Genomic DNA, 14,113 nt, shown 5'->3' with positions numbered 1-14,113 from the left:
TCCCATGCATGCAAGACAGAGATGCTCGCGTGACACGATTTATTATTATTGCGAAAACATATGTGCTCGTGACCCAAACAGTTACTATAAAAATATAAGAGTTAAGTAAATAGCGTTTCTTTTTTAATGGAACAGCGTTTCTCGTTACACTTTCATTGCGATGTTCCCATCATAGTTAGTAACTTTTTTATTCAAATCTTAAAAAATTTAACGTCTTAAATAGATTTCTTGTTTGTTAAAGAGATCATCGCTCACGAGTGCATCTCTATGGCAAACGCCAGCAGAGCGAGACAGAGCGACTGGCACACATATGGCGGGCATAAACATTTGTCGTCGCTCTGCTGTAATTAATAATAATTTGCATTCACAGTTTGCAGTTCAGCGCCCCGTGCGAGATTTCATTTTAATTAAATTATGTGCAGCCTTGTCAGCGTGTGCGAGTGGGTGCGGGTGCCTGTGTGCACATGTTGGTGCCTGCTCAGCGGTTGAGGAGGCGTGGCTACTACAAGATAAAGCTTGGAAAGTGGGCGGCCGGGCGGTGGGTGGCACCCGATGTTGGCTTCCACTTGCAACATGCAGCATGCATAAATTATTAGCGCTATCTGTTGTCATTTAAGGTTCGCCTTAGTTTAGTTAAATTCAGTTAAGTTACGCGAGTGTGTGTGTTGCGTGCTTGCAACACCCATAATAATGGCAATAACAATGAGTCCCAACCACGATAACCATGTTATCAGCTACCACAACAAGCAGTCGAGTGGTGTGGAGGGGTGAGCGATGGCAAACAAAAGTTTGCAACCTGCATGAGTGATGACATAAGTTTGCTGTTAGTTTCAAATTGTCTTAATTATGCATTATCCCATTATCAAATTTAAACAACAGGGGAAATTATTTTTGCATAGCAGAATAATCTAATTGCCAGATTATACGTCACCATTAAAGTTTACTTTTAGTTGTTAGTTGCGACAACGTTGTTTCAGTATTGTTGTTTTGAAACTATTAAAAGTTCATCCAATAAGGTAAAAATAATATATCTTACCTTAAATTTTTAGTTTTCATTTAATTGGATTCCTAATTATTTTTTCAGCAGATGAGCATAATTAAAACAATTAAATTTTCGCACTTTCATCGTAAATTACAAAATTGTTCTTCCCTTTCTTCAAAACCCTTTTTATCTCTAATAAATGGGGCAACATGTCGCATACTTAATATCACGCATACATACCGTTGACGGTTATAGCGTCACAACGCGTAAACTTCATTTTGGAAAACGAATGACCCTGTCGAAGGGGCATGGACGAAGGATAAAAGGCCAAAACCGAGCGGGTTAGAGAGTTAGAGGGTAGTTGGACTCGTGGCAAATGCCATTAAGAGCTTTTGACCAGAACGCGCCGTAAATCAAGTCACTTTAATTCAATAACAAGTTCCCCAGAGTGGCCCAGAGGTTCCACTAGCCAACTGTAACCATTTTACCCCTCGATGGCCCCTCAATCCAGCGCAATGTGCAGATGTTGCCATTTGGTTTCGGGCCCGGTTCGTGGACATTGATTTCGTTTATCTGCGATGCCAAATTATTCATTTGGACCACAGACAGCCACACGGACAGAGAGGGCGATACACATACACATATACATAGAGGGAGATAGAAGCAATATTGGTTGGCCCAAGCATTTTGCTGGCCAAGTAATTTGGCACAATTTGATTTCGAGTTTGGGCCAAAAACAATCGAGGCAAACTTTGGCTGCCTTTTGGCATTTCGAATTGTCTTCAATGTAATTCAAATGTTTTTATTAGAGGCTGCTGCTGCTGTGTTGCCATTTAATTTCCAGTCGCTATAAAAGCCTATTCAACCTTGAACAAGTTTACACAATGCTAAATAAATTAGACAACGACAAAAGCGACGGCTACAACAAGAATAATAACGCCAAAGAAAACTTTCAAACTCTGCTCAAGTGTCAAGCTATTGTTGAATTTATGTTTTGCATTTTCCCTCTTAGATTTATTTGCTATGCAAATCTCAAGCACAATTAATAGCAATTATGGATCATTGAAAGACGGAAGTCGAACAAGAAAGAGAAGGAAACCAGAAAGGGACGACGACAAATTTCGCTTTTATTTGAACATTTTCTTGCATAATTATTGTTATTTATTGTGAAAGTATTTCTTACTTACTTCCCAAATTGAGATTTATTGCAGGGAAATGTTTTGTCATCTGCTCCCTACAAAATTGAATAAATCATGAGATTGTCAATTCATTCGAATAATTTTGAACGACTGAATATTGATTAGATTGATAAAAAGTTTTCGTCAAATCAAGTATGTTTATCTGTGTTTAAGAGACATATTTGTTAAATAAATGATTAAAAGCAGCAAACTGTTGCAAAGCTGTTCTATTGTGTCGTGTATTTGCTTTACGCTTCGCATGCTGTTGATTTGCAATTTGTTACTGATTAAACGTAGATAATTTTAAATGGAATTCAAATTACTACCACACCCTCCTTTCGGAATTCTGAATCTGAATGTTTGCCAGTTGTGGTTGACACAGACAAACTTGACTTCTGGGCAAACACACATGTGTGCAGATTATGATTTAAGCAACCGCAGGGCAGTAGCAACTGCACCATTCAAACCACCGAAAAGGACGCGTTTCCCCGAATTATGTCCACCGTTTTCCTTTTCTCGCATCTCTAACAGATTCCACCACAATGGTTTCGGCTAATCACGCTGTCATTGCGTTAACCGCATTTCGTATATTTGCCGCATTGCATTAAATGACCAAATTGGAGGGTGGAGAACATCGGGTGTTGGCATAACGGCGATAAGAATGCCACCACAGGGTACATTCATTCTAATGCGTTTGCATGGCATTTTTCATTATCAATTTGCATTGGAATCAATTTGCGGGGGAAAAGAGGAATGTGGCCAATACCCGAAAACCAATCGCATTTAGCCGGTTTGCATAGTTTGCGGGCATCATTCGAGCTCTAAACATATCGAGCAGCCAACACCAGAATTTCGAACAATGTTCGGCTCCAACATTGCCCTGACCGAACTCTGGATGCATTTTAACTGATTAGATTTATCGAGTGGTCAGTGCTCGGGGGTCGGGTTCAATCGGGACAGGACGTCTGCAAGCTGCACTTGGCCGCAAACAAGTTTTGTATCTGACAGATGGCGAACTATTGGTCACTGAGGGATTGGGCGAGGTTTTAAGGGAATCAAAGTTGTATAAAATTGAAATCATGGGTTTTTTTTTGTTCTTGTCATTAGTTGATAAAGAAGGTTCGCTGCTTATTGTACTTTAAAATCGGATTCAGTGGTTTTCGGTGATGATGTACTTACAGCTTAGATGTTTTGAATCTGCAATGAAAAGAAATGAAACAGAATTAGTAAACTTTATTAAAGGTTTCAAATAAGAAACTGAAATTGAAATAAACATCTTGCATTTTAAATGGTTACCCCATGATAGTCCCCTTCGATGAGAAAAGCTCTTGGCATCAAATGACCTAATCGAAAAACCCTCCCTTACAATGAATGGCTCCAGTTGCCTACTTACAACCATGTGTGGCACCAACAACAATACAACGTCGCCTTCATACAAGACCTACATCTCGATATATAGTACATTTCCACCCACCAAAGCTACTGACAATAGCAAAATCTATAAACTATTGAATTGCAAATTGCGTATAAAGTCAAAAGAAAATTTTTGCAATGTAAATTAACAGCCAACGAAACTGAGCAAAAGAGCCAAAATCGAAAAAAAAATCAACAAAAAGAGAGAGGACGATGTAAGAACAACGAGAATAGAAGACCACAGTCATTTGGTGACCCATCCCCGCCTACTTCACCACCCCCGATTCCTTTCAGTGGAGGGGAATTGTGCTATGAAATAATCCGCAACGACAAATATGCGCGCTGTTTTTGTTGAGTGAGTGTGTGTGTGCGTCTGTGTGTTTGTTAGCCATGTTTATTCGACTGACTCGTCGTGTGTATGAGTGCGGCGTGGCCAGTTGGTTAGCCAAGTATCGCACAAAGCCGTGTGCTGTGCAAGTATTTTGTATTTTCGGAGCCAGTTACCCAGTCTCGCCAACAACAAAAGCAAAATACTGCCACAGCAGCCACTGGCAAACCACACACATAAACCGGTTCAACGAAATTCCAGACATCGGCCGTCGTCGCCAAAAGAGCAAAAAAGCCCCAGTCTCGGTCTCGGTTTCAGATTCAGCCGCTGTCTCTTTCTCGGACCCTGATTCTGCCCCAGTCTCCCAGTCTTCAAGTCTCCCAGTCTCCGTTTCGGTCGCCATCGAAGAGCTCAAGACATGGCCAAGCAGCAGCCGGCACTAAATGTCAAGCCAGCGAACGGTTTCCAGCTGCGGCGGCTGCCCAAAGTGGGAGTGGAGTGGATACAATAAAAAAGGTAGCATTACAAGAATAAAATTCTTATCAAAATAACACATTTTGGCGGTAAATATTTTAAAAACCTAAAGACTCTTTGTAATAGATATTTCAAGAAATTCCTCAGTACTCTAAAAGTTCAACTCGTATTTTGAGAATATCATTTTGAAGCTGTGATTTTTTACAGTGCAGAATTGCAACTGTGCAAAAAATCAAAGCAGGAAAAGACCGCAGCGGTTGGCATAGAAACCAGAACTCAACACCAACTGTTAGCGTGGAGAATGGAGTTGATCAAAACAAAAAAATAACAGCAGATAATTTAGCGATCTTTTCTGAAGATTTAGAATGGTTAGAATTTTTAATACAAACCGAGATTGTTATCAAAGTAAAGGAAAATAAAAACAAGCAGAATCTTAGCAAACTCCGAAATAGGCAAGCTCAAGAAACCAGAAGAAACTGAGAATGAAATGAAACCGAATGCCGGCTTTTGTCAACGCAGGCCTTTATCTCAATCTCCAATTACTATGCCAAATCATATTTCAATATCCTTAATGGATATTTAATGGAACGTGGAAATATCTGACAAAAAGAAAAGATTAATAAAACCGACATTCGCAGGAGGCAAGTACTTGCTCGATTACATACATACATATATCAGTTATATAATCACATGTTTTTTCCCTCCTTTTTCAAAGCCGGCGACAACTTCGAGCGAATGGCGACGGCAAATTTGTTGTAATCAATATGAACTGGCGTCTGGCGGCTGCCTCAGATAACTCCGCAAACACACACACACATTTCGCCACCAGGCCATAAACGAAGGAGTATGTGTGTGGAAAAACAGATTTGTGAAAAATGCGGAAAATGGCAAGAAATGAAATCGATGGTTCCACAATCCACAGCAGGAACCATTGCGTTATATTGCAAAATATAAGTGTACGATGAAGCCAAGGGAAATGGGAAATGGTGGCTACCACCAACATGTGTATGTGTGTGTGTCTGTGTGTGAAGTGTGTTTGTGTTACATGCGTCAGCCATTATGATAAATCGCACCTTTTATTGCAGCATCAGCGCCTTGGTAACTGATTCATAAAGGGTGCCTAGGGCTGGTTTGAGTTTTAGTTGGTTTTGCTGGATTTGTGGGACTTTTCCAAATCGTTAAAGCAATAGACAAACAGATACCATGCTAAAACGAGACTTATGCACAAGAAAATCAAAAGAGAGAGGGTGTGCGAACATGACATCATTCGACGATGTCGCTTTTCCTCAACCTCCGCGGCGGATGCTTCTTCTTTTTTGCTAGCTTATGGCTGGTAACCCATACACCTCCCCACCTCCCCTCCCCCATTTTGCCCTCCACAACTTTTTCTGTGTGCGTCGCTGCAATTACGAATACATATTTTTGATAGACTTGCTTAAGCCAAGCAAAAAATGTGATAAACGACCTGCTAAAAGGAGGTAAAGCGCGATGAAGGGGGATTGTACGACGCAAGTGGAGCAATTTTTATACCACAAACCCACATATCTACATATATTCCATAAGGAATTTAGCGCAAACAAAGTGACTCAGGAGTAGGGGTGTTCTCTAGATAAGGTCAAGGGGAAATACTCATAATACTCAGAGATGAGAAGACAGCATTTAAGAGCTAAAAAAACACTTGACTTTGGTTTTTAAAGCACTTCAAGGGTTAAGTGGTTTATCGCTTTTCAGATGATCACATAAATGTTTAATGTCTTCGACCAGTTAAAGAGTAATTTGGAAATCACTTATGCTTAAAAATTAATAGAACTTAAGGCAACATAGAATATTAACGATTGAAAGTTTTAATAACAAATAGTGTGCAGTCCTGACATTTTCCTACTGAAGTTTCAGAACAAAGTTAAAAATACATTTCGCTCGAATTTCTAACCATATTTTTCAGCAACTTTGTTGACATTGGAACATGTGAGAATTTGAAAGTTTCGGCAACGAACCGCTCCATGATGCATGACCGAGTCCCAACCCACCATTATCCACCCCGATCCGCCCATCCGAACCGAATGCTTGTGCAACCCCCTGCCCCATCAATATGTTACCTCACAATGTTTTTGCTGTCGCACTGCCCCATTAAACATTCATCATTTTCCATGGCCATTCGTCATCAATGCGTGGAAAAGTTAACGCCAAGAGACGAGGAGTCAAAATGGTTGGATGAATGGAGGAATAAAAGGGTAATGGGGAAGTGCAGCAGTGCTGAAGAAAAGGAAAAACAGAAATATAAAAAAGACCAACATTGGTCAGCCAGCCAACACAACAACCAACACAAATAGGGCAAAAATCTCAGTTCGCTGACATACTCACACAAATCCGCAAACATTTATCGAAATATTTCACACGCGTTCGAGCCGAAGAAATGTGTGGTAACAGCAACAAACAATTACAAAACTACAAAGGCTTTCTGTTGTGATTGAAGCTTTAACATGCAAGCAGATATACAGGGTGCGCCATCTCGAGCTTCGGTATGAAAATATTGAATAACTTTGGAAAAAAACAAAAATTCATGGAAAATGTTTTATGTTTATTTAGATTGATCCTTTACAATTCATTTGAGTTAGTTTTTGAAGGGTCTAGAAAATTTCTGGTTTCAGCAGGACGGGGTCCCATGTCAGACAGCAAACGAAACCATGCAGTTTTTGCAGCAAAATTCCTGGATGCGTTGTGTCAAAAAGAGGCGATATCGACTGGCCGGACTTGACCCCGCCGGATTTCTTTTTGTGGGGTATACATAAGCAAGCCCTAGACCATCACAGAGCTCAAGGAGAGTATTCGCACCGAAATGGCCAATATATCGGCCGATTGCTCAAGAAAATAATGGAAAATGCTCGAAAAAGGACACTTTTTGCCATCAAGAACAAAGGAAGTCACTTAGTCGATATTGTATTCAAAAACTAACTCAAATGAATTGTAAAGGATCAATCTAAATATATGTAAAACATTTTCCATGAATTTTTGTTTTTTTCCAAAGTTATTTAATATTTTCATACCGAAGCTCGAGATGGCGCACCCTGTACCATTTCATATAAAATACTTAACAAACAATTAATTATTGGTATTATTTTTTAACGTAACCAAAACGTGTTAACCAATTTTTTTTAACTATTACAATTCATTAAATATCATGGCAAGATTACATATGTTTTTGTTCTATATCAATTGCATATCGAGTCATTTTATTTTTACAGCTTCGTAGATTTTTAGACTACTGTTAGTACACAAACCAAGGGTAGAAAATACCAGCAAAAAAATTAAACAAGAAAGCCAAACAGCGATAAAGTGCATTGAAAATCTGCAGCTGAGAACTAAAGTGAAGTGAAAGCCACAAACTGCACTGGAAAAACCCTTCATTCTACGAGTTGCATTTGGACAGAGAGAAATGCGGCTTCCCAAAGTCAAGCTCAAAACTTATGGACAGACAGACACCTGCGAATAAGGTCAATAGAGTTACCGAAGAAATGGGTAAGGCAAAACACGATAGAGAAGAAATAAACACCAGAACAACATTGCTCCAATGTCACACCAAGATAATGTTGCTCTTTTTGTCTTCTTTTTTTCGTTACCGGTATTTTATTTGCCTTTGCGGTTAGCACCAGCATCAGAAATCAAAGCTCTACTTTTGCCTGACCCATTCATTACCATAAAAAGTGGGGGCCAGGCGTCGAGGGGTGGAGGTTGAGGAGGCAGAGGAGCGGAAACAGGTTTCATCATCATTGCAGAACAAGAATATTCATTGGGATCTCCGGGGGACAGCGAAAGTGGTGCCATAGAAAGTTGGTTCGTCTTTGAGTCGCTTTTTTGCTTAGCTGGGTGACACACGAAGGCACACAATCACGCAGGCCAAGAACTTTTTAATTAGGCAGTAAACTGCAACTATCACGAGACCCTTTCGGTTTTTCCCCAGCTTAACCAAGGACAGCACTCATTATCCTGCTGATTAATAAGCAAAACACTGACGGTAAGGACAGTGATAAGCGAGTTACTCGGGTTTCTTAAATGACTCGCCAAATGGAACTCAGGTTGTCAAAAACTCATTTGTTTTGGGAAAATTGTGGCTGAGCTTAAAGCGGATTACAGAAGCTTAAACAAATTTTTAAGGGGATTAAGATGCGATCTCCGAAAACCTTTTATACTAATGAAATAAATTTTAAATTTATTTAAAAGCAAACACAATTTACTCAATTTTTAGATGAATTTAATTTTAAATAAATAAACATTTTTAAAAATATTAATGGTAATGGAACTTGTCTTTTATGCTTTGAACCCTATGATTGAATAACCTTTTTATTTGTTAATTTCTAACTTTACTTTTTTAACTATAACCCATTGCATTTGGGCAATTCCATATGAATGTTTTGGGGGTTTCCATATAATAGTACAAAATTAAGATTCAGTAAGTTAACCATTTCCATAAAACCATTCCCTTGGAAGAAAAGTTTCCTTTATAGTGTATTCCACAGTTCATCGCCATCCCAGCAGAATACCACCTGTCACACTGTAAACGATCAAGTGACTGACAGTTGGCTAACTGGAGCAAGTCGGTGACTGAAAAATGCCCGCCGGGCAGGAACAAGAACCCGATAAAAAAAAAACTGTTTGAAAAGTGCAAAAAGTGCTGAGCCCAAGATGAAAGTTTAACAACATTTAGCTGAACAGGCACAAAGTTGCCAGGCGGCAGGGATGCGAAAAAAAATAAACCAAAGAGAAGAACAGATGACGGGGATAGAGTGGAAAAAAAGGGGGAGTTGGAGTGGCAGACTGGGAGCCTTAGCTGAATGAATGGGATCAAACAATTCGCTAGTTTACACCTTGGACTCATTTAATTATATTCATTGTAGCAGTTGAAGTCTCTCATTAGTCGCTCCCTCATTACGCCATCCCCATTCTATATATTCAATCCCTCGCTCTCTTCCTTTCTTGGCCATAACAACAACCAGTTGGCAAAGTTTTGTGCAATTTCTTGAACAAGTGACCCATAAGTTGGGGCGAGCGCCATCAGGAAGGCAGGGAAGCCCAAGAAGCCAAGGAAGGTACTTCTTCTCCGTTCCCAAAGAAAACCATCGCACTTCCTTTCTGGGAAGAAAACCCAGCCATCTGCCGACGCCTCCCTTAATCCTCCGCCTCCTTGGCCTAATGAATATGCTGCCCTAGGGCCAACTCTGGGCGTCTCGGCAGCGTTTACTTAGCAAACTCAAACGGTGTTGGCGTATCCGTGGCTCTAATTGCTTTGTTAGACACCGTTGAGGCAAAATATGATGGTCCTGGGAGGAGTTGCAAAGGAAGGAGCTCCGCCTGAGAGAGTTGGTGGCAAAGTTTGCTCGCCGCAGGATATGCACTTTGCATGTGAGTCTCTAATTTGATTACGAATGGGATATGATATCTGGAAGTAGGTAATCTAATTAAAAAAGGTTTATTTGTGTACTTATTCAGTTTTTAATGCAATTACAAAGCATAAAACCTGAATACAATTGAAAAGGGAATTTAATTTAAAGGTAGATGCAATAAATTAAAGGTAGATGCATTTTAAATTCTTTATTTGACAGTAAAATCATTTCAACTTGATACATTATTTAAGGAATTTCTCCTGCACTTAAAACTATTGATTAGTTTGCAAATCCTGATTTTCAGTTCACTCCTTTTATGTCAACACAATCTTTTAAAGCAAATAAACTGCAAAAACTCGTCAAACGCCCCTCGGGGGAGGCTTTGGGTTGGCTGCCCATCCATTCGACCGGATTCGCACAAGTCTGAGCCCTGAGGCTGGCAATTATAAATACTCTACTGCGATGGCGTTTAACAGGAAAACATCACAGGACATTTCACTAATCTCCGGGACAGCATCAAGTCCATGTCAACACGGGAAAAGTTGTGGATGGAACGAAAGGCGAGGGAGGCTGACAGGAACTGGGAGCAGGTCACTGCTTTTCCCCAGGCAATCAAACTTCGACTTCATTTGACAACTTTAATGGAGTCCGAGGCGAAGCAGCAGTTTGGAAAAGTTGCTTATTGCATTACCGCTGACCGTTGACTAAACTTTGTATTACATAACTACTCTGTTGGCTCAACATCACTCTGGCCCCCACAGTTTCCCCCATGGCGAGGCCACTGCCCATTGTCACTCATAAATGTTAAACAAATTGTGTGGACTCAACTCTGAACCACTGATACTTTTGAATACTCTCATTTGACGATACGAAAGCAAAATACAATACAAAACATAACAACAAGTAATAAAATAAGTAATAATTCCATTAAGCATAAACTGTTATTCTAAATAATAAATAATAATAATGATTAAAATTAATATTTTCAATCCTTAGACATTAAATCAAATTTTTGTGTAAACAGAAATTAAGAAATAATATAATACACTTCCTATTTGATTTTAAACTAAAATTACTTTATTTAGTTTTATCAAATGCTATCTGAATGCATCTTTACTTAAGGGTATCCCTTTCATAATTTAACAAAATGTCTTTTACTCTTCCGTATTTCTTTTCTTTTTTTTGGTAATTTCAGTTGAAAACTTGTCTGGTCGTTTTATGTGGAGTGGCTGCCCCACCGCCCACCGACTAGACCAACTGATGTGACATGTTGGCTTACCGCTAATTGTAAGTGAAATTAGCGGTTTTTGTTGTTGCTAATGAAAATTGTTTGAGCCGAGAACTTTGCATCATTTGTGGAGGGGGAGTAGAGGTTGTAAGAGCTGGAAAAAGTTTTCCCAAGAGACCGAGAATGGCAAACGGAAGCGCACCGAGCGATTAATCGGATTTCGTGTAATTCCAATCAAAGTTTGACTCACGTTATGCGCATAATTAAAAATTACTTTTCTTCGCTTATTTGCCGTTTCCTCTCGGCTCCCCTCTTCTTCCTTTTTTTTGTGCCAGGCTATGTCGCCATATGTCCAGGCCACGCCCAGACGTTGCGCCCCCGCTTTTTCCCGCATTTCTGCCCGATTCTCCTAACATCTTCGACGAGAAGTGAAATTAATGGCTTTTCTATTATTTTGCACAAAGTTTCGAAGCGCATTTGACGTTGATTGCATTTTTTGCGCTTTCCAAGGACGAACATTACGGTGGGGATGAGGGACGCTGGCGGGGGTGGTGGGTTAGCTCCAAAATGGCTTCCACCAGCGGAATCACAGCTGCTGGCAAGCTTGATTAAAAATTTAGTCCGAGTGCGGGCGTATTAGTGAGTATCTATGTGAGTGCCGCTGATGCCAAAACCGGGCAATTTGCCTGTTTTTTATCCACGGATTCCCATTAACCGGCGGAGATAAAGAGAAGAAGAAGAGGGCGGGGATTAGTGGCCAGAAATGGCAACCGCTCTCCACGGCATGGTCCATCATAGCCGCATATGTTCCAACGAGTGACTCTAGTTTATGGTTTGATTTATGCGCTCCAAGGTGCGGAGGATCATAAATCCCGATAAGAAATTCTTCAAATTGCTTTTGGCACAAATGCACTGCAGAGAAAAAGAATGTGGCCAAAACAGAGAATAAGCTCGAATGCGGTTGCGAATTAAATTGTAATTTCTGTGGCGGGAAATTTTTCTAAAAAAAAAAACTGGTTGAGAATGTTGACTTACTGATGATATTAAAATGAACAACTTTAAAATAATTTTTTAATGCTATGCTATGCTATGAATTTAAAATTTTGGAATCCAAAAAAATTGTTATTATTATTAAATTCCATTTTAGCTTAATATCTTTTTAAAGACAGATTAATAAATTGAGATTTTGAACATGTAATCTGATAATAAAACAGCTATTAAAGCGTTTGTAATACTTTAGTTTTGATTGCCAGATAAGCTTATTTTACATGGCTACTATACTGAAAACAACTTCGTAATATCCAACCGGTCATCAAGTTTTATCTCCGATCTCTGCAGCCTATTCAAAATGTAAGACGGTCTGAGGAAGGAGGGGATGCAGGCCAGACATGCAGCCAAGCCAAAGGAGTGAGAGAGGGAGAAAAGCGTTAAGTTGCACAAAATGAACTTCCTTCCTGTGCTGTCTTCCTGTCGCGGCTGAATGGCCGACTTCCACTAGCCACTCACAATCCGCCCAAAGCACGCTCCCTTCTCCTAGGATTGCAGCACACCCCTTTCTAAGCGTAACCGCCCACTTGGCTGGCAAAAGTTTTTCAGAGTAAAATCCCAGACGGTCCGGTCGAAAACCTCAACGCGCCAAAAGAACCAACTAAAAGTGAACCCTGGAAAACTTTAAGCTCACTTTATCCTTTACATATAGAGCCGTCCATCTCGACGCCGTCGAACAATACAAATGGCTAGAAAGCGTTGCGGCCCAGACAGGATTCCATGGCCTGGACAGGCCAACCGGGCCAAAAACAACCAAACCAGTTAATTTCCAAATTGTGAACACTACCAAAAAGTGCGACAGACCCCTGGGGAGCCGGGAGGTGGTGCATGGGGTAATGGGTGAACTATGTATGAGGTGGATTGGTGGGCTTAGAATTGAAATGATTGCATTAGAGATGGGAACTTAATCTCCAGATCATAAGGGTGAATAGATTATTAACTTTTTTAAAGATTCCACAATTGATTACCACCAAAGTCAGTATAATTTATAATGAAAACTCATATTTAATATATATTATTCTCCTGCTTATTTAAAGAAAAGCTGCCTAATATAACTTTGATATTCTATTTCCTGCTAATTTAATGGTAAAAACCTCCTTCAACCGTGAACCCTTTTTATCACGTTCCCATCTTTAGGCCGACCTATGGTTTCGGCCTGATTTGAAACGCCGCAACTAGTTCAAAACTACACAACTCGGTTGCACCGCAGCCCTGCCACTGAACCATACTATACCCAACCAAGTGAGTTCGGGCGTAGAGCGGGTCTGGTTTTTTGGGCTCGGAATCGCATTTGGCGGGCGGAACCGGGAGCGGCCAGGAAAAGGGGAGCAATGAATTGTGTAGGCCAAGAACAACACAGGCAGCTGGCCACAGAAGCCGATGGACTGGTCAGAGTCGAAGTCGCGGAGAGTCGGAGTCAGTGCTCTAGCGTCATCATTGCCAAAGCATAAAACTTGTTTCTGTCTAAACATGGAACCCGCCGCCAGTGGCACCCAACCTCCCCCTTTTAGGGGCCCGCTTGCAAGCCTGTCTGAAATATCTTCCGGCTTGCGACGGCAATAACAAAAACAACCACAACAACGACGACAACAACAAAAAGCACTAAGAAAGAAACAGCAGCAGTTTGGACGCAGTTCCGTCGACGGCTTGGGCAAGTTTCCCATTGTTAAAAGGTTTCCCAAAAAAGAAATAAGCAGCCGCTTTTCCAGCTCTCGCTCCTTGGGTTGCAACAAACAACAACATTTTTCCCATTGTTGGGGCCTGCATTAATATTGTGATTTAGAAATTACGAAATTCTCCAGTGGCGGATAAAATTGAAGTAAGCCGGGGAATATTGCGACCTCAGCCGGCAGTCCGTGATCTATTGTTGCTGTTGCTGCTGAATCTGCGATAAATTTTATTTGAAAAAAGAACGGACAATGGGGTTAAATGCGGGTTGACAAGTAAAAAAGTGTTGCGATAAACAAAAAAGGTCGTATGGTTTTAATTGTTATATTAAACTTCACCATGTTAATTTGCTATTAAAATTGCAATTGAGTTGATAACTTGATTTTACCCTCATTTAAGTTAAACCTTTAATCTGAT

The 14,113-nt window shown here is 40.3% G+C and overlaps 1 protein-coding gene across 1 annotated transcript in view; it reads right to left on the bottom strand.

The window, feature by feature from the left end:
• LOC108102024 (cadherin-87A) overlaps positions 1-14,113 on the bottom strand; it is a 59,623-nt gene that overhangs the window by 44,084 nt on the left and 1,426 nt on the right. Inside the window, exon 2 of the mRNA XM_017206626.2 lies at positions 3,340-3,357. The gene's annotated coding sequence lies outside the window, so the exon portion shown is untranslated. The remainder of the gene's footprint in view (positions 1-3,339; positions 3,358-14,113) is intronic.

Source organism: Drosophila ficusphila, unplaced genomic scaffold (genome assembly GCF_018152265.1).
Source record: "Drosophila ficusphila isolate 14025-0441.05 unplaced genomic scaffold, ASM1815226v1 contig_791, whole genome shotgun sequence".
In the NCBI taxonomy this organism is placed as follows: domain Eukaryota; kingdom Metazoa; phylum Arthropoda; class Insecta; order Diptera; family Drosophilidae; genus Drosophila; species Drosophila ficusphila.
This window is presented reverse-complemented; position numbering and strand designations above follow the sequence as displayed.